A 9,754-nucleotide genomic window follows, 5' to 3' on the forward strand; every position below is an offset into this window, starting at 1 on the left:
TGGCTGGTACCTACACCTTTGGTGCCACAGGTCTGTCCTCTCACAGTCGGACGAAACTGACTGGTTAGAAGGACCAAACTGAGCTGGGCAGTGGTGGCACACACCTTTAATCCCAGCCCTTGGGAGGCAGAGGCAGGTGGATCTCTGTGAGTTCGAGGCCAGCCTGGTCTACAAGAGCTAGTTCCAGGATAGACACCAAAGCTACAGAGAAACCCTGTCTCGGAGGGTACGGGGGAGAAAAAAGGAGCAAACTGAACACATGTAAGAGAGTAAGGAATGTTGCCAAGCCAGGATTTGGTGCTTCCTAGTGCTCAGCCCCCTCTGCCTTGGGTTTGGTGGGCCGTGGAAGCTGGGCAGTGCTCCAGGGGCCGGAGTCTATGCAGGGCCCTGTGTGAGTGTGTCTCCAGATAGAACTGGTTCCGAATGTGAAAACAGAAGGTCAGATCTGGAGAGCCAGGTCCTAAAGAACGCCCAGGTGCACAGGTCATCAGATGTGGGGTGCACTCGCAAGTCACCTTTAGGTACAAGAAGGCTTTGGAGAGCAGACAACTGAGAGAGGTGACGTGGTCAGGGCTGGCCCAGCCCCACTGGCGGAATAAACCCATGGCTATTTGGCTTAGAGCCCCAGAGCAGCGTTTCTGTTTGGCTCTCCCAGTCTACAGAGCAAACACTGGCAGCTTGCAAGTCCCACTTGGGTTCTCCCCAACTCAAACAGGCTTGGCCAAGACTTCGATTGATTTGCTTGGGACAGCAGAAGTTCTGCTTGCCCGGGCCTGGCTGTGGAAAACAGGACTTTCTTCCCTGTATAGCAGGGCTGTCCTGAGATTTCTGTTTGTGCCAGGTTCTCTCCCTGGCTCTTGCAGGAAAGATGTGGAATCTGAATTGGAGGTGGTTTCTCTGTTTCTGTTTGTTTGTTTTCTTGTTGCTGCTTCCCCTCTACCACTGCTGAGCCCTCCAGCAATCCAGGGAGGTGGAGACTGTCTCTATTCCAGCAGCCTTTCGAAACTTGGTAGCTGGACACTGGGAGCAGCCAGTACACCTTGGTATCTTTGAACAAACACATAGGATGTCTCTCAACTAAACTGGTCTTTGACAGGCAGGGTTCTCTCTCTTAGTGGCATCAGATCATCGCCTGTTTCTCACTCTGTCCTGGGCCCCTCGTGGGCTTGCTCCATTGTCCTGCAAACATTTGAAAAGGTGATGTGGGCAGAAAGGAGGGGATCCAGTGAGACTGACAGATCTTCTTTAGACTGCTCCTCCCGGGAGAGAGCCGGGAGAGAGCATCGTTGTGCCTGGCCAGCCAGGCTACCCTCTGCTGAGTGCTGTCTTACGTTTTTCCAGAGCAGTGGTTCTCAGTGCTTTCTAATGCTACAACCCTTTAATACAGTTCCTCATGCCGTGGTGACCCCCAACCATAAAGTTATTTCGTTGCTACTTCCTAACTGTAATTTTGCTTTTATGAATTGTAATGTAAATATTTGATATGCGCCCCCCAGAGGGTCAAGACTGACAGGTTGAGAACCACTGCATTAGAGACTTTGTGTGTCCTGGAAGGATTGTGCTGTTCAGGGCCAGGCTAGGAGGAGAACATTCTTAGCTCTTGGTTCTCCTCCAGGGTGGAGGAGGACCAGGGTAGCAGAGGGTAATCAATGCACAGCTGTGGGCTTGGTGCATCTGCTTGAGAGCAGCTGGGGGAAGGGAGGGGAGGGAGAGGGCAGAGCTGAGGCTGGGTAGATGGTCTCTGAAACAGTCTGAAGTATCTTTCTGGGCTGAGAGTTGGATTCTGCCATCCCCTGGGAAAGGCAAGCAATCTTTGGGATTTTTTTTTAAATTTATTTATTTATTATGTATACAATATTCTGTCTGTGTGTATGTCTGCAGGCCAGAAGAGGGCACCAGACCTCATTATAGATGGTTGTGAGCCACCATGTGGTTGCTGGGAATTGAACTCAGGACCTTAGGAAGAGTAGGCAATGCTCTTAACCACTGAGCCATCTCTCCAGCCCCCAAGGATTTTTTTTTTTTTTGATACAGGGTTTCTCTGTGTAGCCATGGTTGTTGTGGGACTCACTCTGTAGAATAGGCTGGCCTTGAACTCATAGAGATTCACCTGCCACTGCATTTGGAGTGCTGGGGATTAAAGGTGTATGCCACCACTGCCCAGCCTTTAGTTGCTATACTGGACCTTTTAAAAGTGGAGCCCAGTACTCTAATAGATTAGATCATGCGGATCCTGGATTTTATTTAGGTGATATTAAAGATCCTCTGGGGTGTAGGTGTCTAGCTCAGTGGTGGAGAGTTGCCTAGTGTATGTGTCAGGTTCTGGTTTCCAAGATCGAGAAACAGAGATATAGATAGATAAGACAAGATTATCTTTAAACTGGGAACTGTTAAGAAGTGTGGTGCACTCCTTTAATCCCAGTACTCTGGAGGCAGAGGCAGGCAGGTCTCTGAGTTTGAGGCTGGCTTGGTCTACAGAGCTAAGCAGCCAGGGCTAGGACAGCCAGGGCTACACAAAGAAACCCTGTCTTGAAAAACCAAACCCAAACCCAACCAACCAACCAACCAACCAACCAACCAACCAACCAACAAACTTTTATAAAATTTGGACTAAGCCTCCAGCTGGGGCTGGAAACTTCCTCTAGTCTCTTGGAGGTGGGAGCACCGAGCATGATGGTCTTTTGCAAAATGAAATGACTCAGAAAGGGAGCGTGGAAGAGGCCACAAGGGAATGGGGAGTTTGTTTTCTAACTCCAAGAAACAGGGTTGATTGAAGCCTGTGCATACCAACCACGAGAGAGGGAGGGGCTAGGGCAGAACCCCAACTGCCCTCTGACCCTTCCCAGGGTGACCTGCCTTGGGACTGAGGCCTGAGGTTAAAAAAAAAAATTCTCTTTAAAATGTGACGCTGAGCCAGAGGAGGAGGAGTCAAGCAGAGGTCAGGCCAGCCCCAAAGGTGCAGCTTTCTGTCTTTGTTGGCCAAGGAAATCCTGCCTTCTGCTTGCTGGCACTTCCGTTCACTGGCCTCCTAAACATGTACAGATGTAAGCACAGAACCCTAACATGGGCATCTTCATGGCTCCCATTGAGGAAGGGGCAAAACTGAGGTTCAAAGAGACGATGTAATGGGTCTGGGGTTGCACAAGTTGGGAAGAGGAACAGGATTTCAACCCAGCCTGCCTGGCTCTTCAGCCACCCTGCAGCCTCCACAGGAATCCTTTGTCCTGTTTTATAGGTGGGCAAGCTGGCACCAGGTGAGACCCATGTAGCCAAGATCAGCATTCAGTCAGTATCTGAAGGCAGGCCACACGCGTGCCCCTTTGTTCTTCTGGAGTAAGAACACAGTGGCCTTTTTCTTTCTCGCTGAAACTGTTTCTTGAACTCTAAAAACCAAGCCCCGGTCCCTTCTGAGTTGGCCTGGTTGGGAGGGAGGGGCTCACATAGGTCCGGTCTGGCTAGTCCCTTGGCCCCTTCCCAGTGCCCAGTGGGGCCCTCTGAAGTCTGGTTGGTCCTAGAGGCCCAGGACCCTAGAGAGTGAGAGGCCGCCGGAAGTAATCAGTGTGTGTGGAGAGGGTGGTGACTGTGGAGCCTAATCAGGAAATTACAGCCCAGGCGGAGAGAGGGTTTGGCTTAGACTGTGCCTTTCCCTAGACTTCAGCACAGCAGAACCACATGGAGGCTCGGCTGTGTCCAAGTGGGTGTGTAGAGCAGGCACAAGCGGCTCGGCGGGCAGAGCCAGGCCAGCCTCTTTGGAGGGGTAACCGGTGAGAGCTGTGGCACCTGGAGGAATGTGGCACAAGCTGCTGAAGTTTGGTTGGAGTTGTGTCTCTCCATCCCCTTCTCCCCCGACTATTGCCAGAAAAGGAGGGAAATAAATATTAGGTGTGAAAAGCCATTAGCCCTTAGGTGTGGAACTGCGCATACCCATGCATGCACACACTCACAGGTGCACACACGCATACTCTCACACACACGTACTCATGCATGTGAGCATACACACACACTGTTGATGAGTTTTCCACCCCCTTTTAAGTAACAGAAATGATAGACACCACCTAACGCTGCCCTGGGTTTGAAGAATGAGTCCCCTTTGTCTACATCTGGCCAAGCAGATAGGTGCAAACTCATCATAAGGTGATGTGGGTTGGCTTTTGCGCATGCATTTTCCAAGGAGCCCAATGACCAGGGAAGGAGATGCCTGAATGGGGATGCTCACTGTGACTGCAAACCAGAGGGACCAAGGAACCACCTCCCACTCACGACGATAAAGTGGACCGAGTTACTGTACATCCATACGCGTGGCCATCAGAAGAGTTTGTTGGCCAAAGATCATCTTTGTATTTAACGGACTGGGAAAAAATGGCTTCTGGAAGCAGAATCGTGAGAGTCATAGTTTGGGGGCAATTGTTACTTTTGTCCTCATCCTGACTGAAAACTTTTTGAGTGCTAAGAATTAATAGTATTTTACGATCAGGAAAAAGTACACAGTTTTTATGCTGAAAAATATGTTAAATGACACACGTGTGTGCTTGTGTGTGCACTTGAAGCTGCTGGCGCATCTGTGTGCGCATACCTATGGTAGGCGAAGGGCATTTCAGGCTGAAGGGAAAGAAGGCAGGAGTGTGCAGAGGGCTAGGAGAGAGCTGAGGCGTTGGTGAGGTCAGAGCTGCTTACAGGATGAGGGACCCCGTAGGCAGAGGTGGAGGAAGCAGACTGCCTCAGGGTCCTGAGTGTCTGTGAGCAAAGCAGCGACCTGGAGGCAGCCGTATTCGAGGTTGGCACCTGGATTTTAGGCTCTGCGGTTCTGTCCTCTGTGTCTTCCAGGAATTGCCCTTGCCCGACTCAGGCTGACTTCAGCTGCACACTATTCCCACAGCTGCCTGTCCTTAAGGCTCCATACCACGCCCCCTCTTACACAAAGCCTTCCCAGATTACTCCTGTTACCCTCGGACTTCTTCCTTCTTGCCCGTTTATGTAGTGACATTTCATCTGTATTTTAATAAGTAATATTAACCGTGCTCCACGTTTACCTTCGACCTTTCCCAGTTTTTCTTAATCCTTCTCCATGTGGACATTTTCTCTTACCATTTTCTGGAGACAGAAGTGGTCCAAGAGGTTGGTCCCTGAAATATGCCGGCTTTAGAACCCTGAGAGAGGAAAGGAGAACACGGGCAGGGTGGCAAACAGATCCCATGCTTATTTTGAGCCTTACTATGTCATAGACACGGTTACAGATATGGACATGGGTACTTCACAGGTTACATGGCAATGAGTACCAGCAACCCAATGCTATGAGTTATACCCGGGCTTGGCATGATTCTCTGCGCCTCTGATCGTCCTGCCTTGGACTCTCACCCCCAGGTGCTGGCTGAGGGGAGCAGCAAGGGGGGACCTTCCTGTGCACTGAAGGAAGGGAATTCCATCTCACTCCAGCTCCAGGCCCCGGGAGAGTCCAGGGCAGGGCAGCATCTCTGTAGCATCCTTAGGTGGTACAGGGAAAGAGTGTGCTGGAGCCTGGCCAGGAGGGAGGCTGGAAACTCTGAGCATGAAAGAGCACCCTATGGGCTCAAGCTATCGCTCCACAGGAGAGTGATTGCCGGCATGTTTCAGACCCTGGGGTAGATCCCAGCACCATGGAGGGCTGGGAGGGGAGACAGGGAAGGATCCCTTATTCAGCAATTCTCCAGAGGTGATGATGATGATGAATTTTGTACATTTGATCAATAGCCACCCTTAAAAGCCATGTGTACTGGTCACACCCAGGGCTCCTCACTCCCGGAAAGGAAGTGCTGGTTCACTCCAGGAACCAGCAGGCAGGTCCAGTTCCTGCTCAACAGTGGGAAACTCAAGCGCTGTGAGAGAAGCAAGGGTTTAAAGTTCCGGTGACCTAACAGAAAGAACTTGGCAGGCTCTCCAAGAAATGACAGCTGCTGAGTGGCTGGAATCCGGGTCTCTGTTCCCACCCCCAAGGCTTCCCAGGTTCCTCATCAGTCCTGACTGAGTGGGTATCCCTGCCTTGAGGGGCCGGGGAAGTCTTGGGAATCTGGTGGGCTGTGGGGGTGCAGCATCAGTCCCTCTGGGCTCCCCACTCTGGGAGAGCCAAGAAGCTCAGAAGCAGCCTGGCGCTTCCCATGGATTGGTCTTCTCACCAGCCCCAGTGGCTCAACAGCAGGCGGTGGGGGAACCCTTGGCTATACTTTCAGGGGCTGGGGACTTTCCTATAGAACACCCTTCACTGTGTGTGCCTCTGTGAGCGTGTGTGTGCATGAAAAGGCTGCCGTGGGATGAACATTTCTATTATGTCCTGGAAAGTTCCCAGAGAGACCACAGGCAGGCAGTCTGGGGAAGCCCTGGCGGGCCTGTCAGAACCTGGCAGGCAGAGAGGTGGCCAGACACTCTGAGGCTGCAGTGGCAAGTTTGCCAAGCACTTTCCATGAGGCCACTGGGATGTTAAACGCTTGGTTCAATTAAGTGGGTTAATAAGCTTTGTCTGATTATGATGGCTAATGATATTCTAATGTGATAACAGCAATAATAATGCCGTTAGCTGTGGCTGTCAAGTGTGCTGCACTGTCCCAGGCACAGAGGGAAGCTCAGCACACACACCCCTACCCAGGCCCCATTTTCCACTCATAAAACCCCACTCTTCAAAGCTCTTCCAATCCAACTCCCCGTATCCATTTTCAGGACAAATTACCAACACTTAAAAAAATTGGTCCATTTTGCATGGATGCCAAGTTCAAATGACTATTACTTCCCCCCATGTTTGAGATGTAAAGGGAGGGGGTAGGGACAGGGGCAGAAGGGGACCTGGGATGGTGGAGAGGAAAAGCTGCCGAGGGGGAGCACGGGGAGATGACCATGGCGGAGGAGAAGGAAGTGAGCTTTCTCAATTCAGTAAAAATGTATTTCTGGAATATTTCAATTCAGTTTACTTGGGCAGAAAAATTAGGAATGGTGGACTTATTAAGCTAAGGAAGCATGACTATTTTTAGTAGTGGTGTAAAACCTCGGTAATTTGGACCTCTTTCATAAGGATTCCATAATCATGGGGGCTTGCAAGCGGTCAGGCTGTGTGTGTGTGTGTGTGTCTGTGTGTGTCTGTGTGCACACACACAGACTGTATGTGTGTGCATGTGCAGGCTATGTGTGTGTGTGCATGAGTGCATGTGTATGTGTGTGCGTGTGCGCGCATGTGTATAAGCAGATAGGGCAATCTAGGAGGCTGAGTTGGGAGCATAGAAGGGAGGGAACCCTGAGGAACGAAGAGGGGAGAGATGGACTCTGTTTCAGCAAATCATCCCAGATGACTCTTCCTCCACACTCCTACTGGCATCTATTCATTTTTGTGTAAAGAAGGCCGTATTAGAAAACAAAAATATTCTTTCTGAAAAAGCATTTATTAGATGTAGCTGACGACACCGCACCTACTGCTCTGCCCGGAATGAGAGGGATCGCAAGCACTCAGTGTGTTTTATTGTATTATGTATGGAGACAAAAGTCTCACTGTGTAGCCTTAATTGGCCTAGAACCCTATGTAAACAGGCTGGCCTTGAACTCACGCAAATCACCTGCCTCTACTTCCGGAGTGCTGGAATTCAATGTGTGAGCCACCATGCCCGGCCACTTGGTGTGTTCTACGTAGACGCCTTGGGCTGAGGACATGGATACTGGGCAGAAGTCCTTTAGCTTTAACCCATGGATTATAGGTTTTTCCATTTTTCTTTTTTTAAAATTGTTTTTATTGAGTTATACATTTTTCTCTGCTCTCCTCACCTTCAACCCTCTCCCATGGTCCCCATGTTCCCAATTTACTCAGGAGATCTTGTCTTTTTCTACTTCCAATATAGATTAGATTCATGTTTGTCTCTCTTAGGGTCCTCTTTGTTATCTTGGTTTCCTGGAATTGAGAATTGTAGGCTGTTTTTTCTTTATTTTATGTCTAACAGCCACTTATGAGTGAGTACGTATGATATTTGTCTTTCTGGGTTGGTTTTTCCATTTTTAAAATAGTATTTATTGCTTTATTTCAGTGTTATAAAAGTATTACATGTGTGAAAAAGAAAAGCGTAGGATAAATGAGAAAAACATTTCTCAGTTTCTAAAAGTAGCTAGCATTAACAGTTTCCTGAGATGTCTCTGTACATAAAGCAATAGAAATGGTTCCACGCTGTAGGTCAGGATGCAGCTAACATTGCTTAGTTTTTTGCACTTCGTTTACTTTCTTGACAAGGAAGCACATGTTAAAACACAGTGACAAACCTGTCACTTAATTCTACGCCAGTCTTAGCATCCATTCCTTCTCCTAGTTCATAGTTGACAGCTCAGGAAATGTTGTGGGTTCCCACCGCCACACGGCTCAGGTAGATGGAGAATTGGGATGAGGGCCACGCGAAGGGCAATCGATTGCAAGGCCTCAGTAGGGTTGCCAGCTGAGAAGGGCTGGCTAACCTGCTGAGGTCCAGCTCTGGAAGAGTGGACTTGGCCCTGGGAGGCCTGGCACAGGACTTTAGATGCCTCTCTGGAAAAGGCAGGGGCATAAATACAGCTGGATAAGTTGTTCATTTTGAAAACAAAATGCTGCTGAGAAATACATATCATATGAGGTTGATCTTTTTAGTGGGTTCAGGTAATGAGTGCATACACACTGCTGGGCAACCACGTGTCCCCATGACTTGTCTCCTGGACCTCCCGACATTGTCACTTCCAGTTCCTCTCTCTTCAGCCTTGAGAAGCCATCGCCCTGTGTACGTGTCTGTTCTAGGTCCCTCAGATATGTGGACTCCCATTCACCCTCTGCATTTGCCATGTGTTAGAATTTCCTTCTTTTTAAAGGCTGAGTCATATTCCATCACATCGTATGCTGTTTTGTTTAGCCATTCGCTGCTTGGTGGCCACGGGCTGTTTCCTCCCCTTGCTCTGGCTGGCGTCAACATGGTTTAGCTACTGCTGTCAGCTTGGGCGAACAAATAGTTCTTTGACTCCCTGCTTTCAAATCTCAGAATTCCATACCAGAAGTGGAGTTGTTGGATCCTATGTTAATTCTACGTTCTGTGTGTGTTTGTGTGTGTGCAGGCGCCTGTGTATGTGCATCGGTGTGGAGGTCAGAGGTCAGCTACAGGTGTTCGGCAGGCCCCATCCCATCCACCTTGTTTTTCTGAAGCAGAATCTCTTACTGATCTAGTGCCCACAGGGAGGTGAGGTTGGTTGGTAGGTGCACCGGGGATCTGCATCTTCACCACCACACCTTGTTTTTCCCTTGGGTTCTGGAAATTGAATTTAGGCCCCTCCCATTTCCCCCACCAAGCCATCTCCCCAGACCTCAAGGTTTAATTTTCTGAGGAGGTCTCTTGCTTCTCCCCCCCCGCCCCGCCCGCCCAGGCAATGGCTGGTTTTATATTCTTAGCAGCAGTGCGTATGGATTCCAGCTTCTCCCTGTTCTCGAGACTCAAGATGTGTGTTCTGGTTTTGGCTTTGGTACCAGTCATTCCCGAGGATATGAGGTGATATCTTGGGGTGTTTTTTAAGGCACATGTCTTGGACTAGTCTTCTGGGCATCTTGTCCTTTATTGGCCATTTGTATCACATTCTTTGGAGAATTATCTGTTGAAATCCCCTGCTTATAGTTTTAATAGGTTCTTTTTTTAATTGTTCAGACATGCCTTTCCAAGCTGCCTGAGCTGGTGTGTGTGTGTGTGTGTGTGTGTGTGTGTGTGTGTGTGTGAGTGGGTGAGCGTGTGAGCATATGTGTATG

The sequence above is a fragment of the Myodes glareolus genome, chromosome 14, assembly GCF_982192425.1.
Source record: "Myodes glareolus chromosome 14, mMyoGla1.1, whole genome shotgun sequence".
Classification (NCBI taxonomy): domain Eukaryota; kingdom Metazoa; phylum Chordata; class Mammalia; order Rodentia; family Cricetidae; genus Myodes; species Myodes glareolus.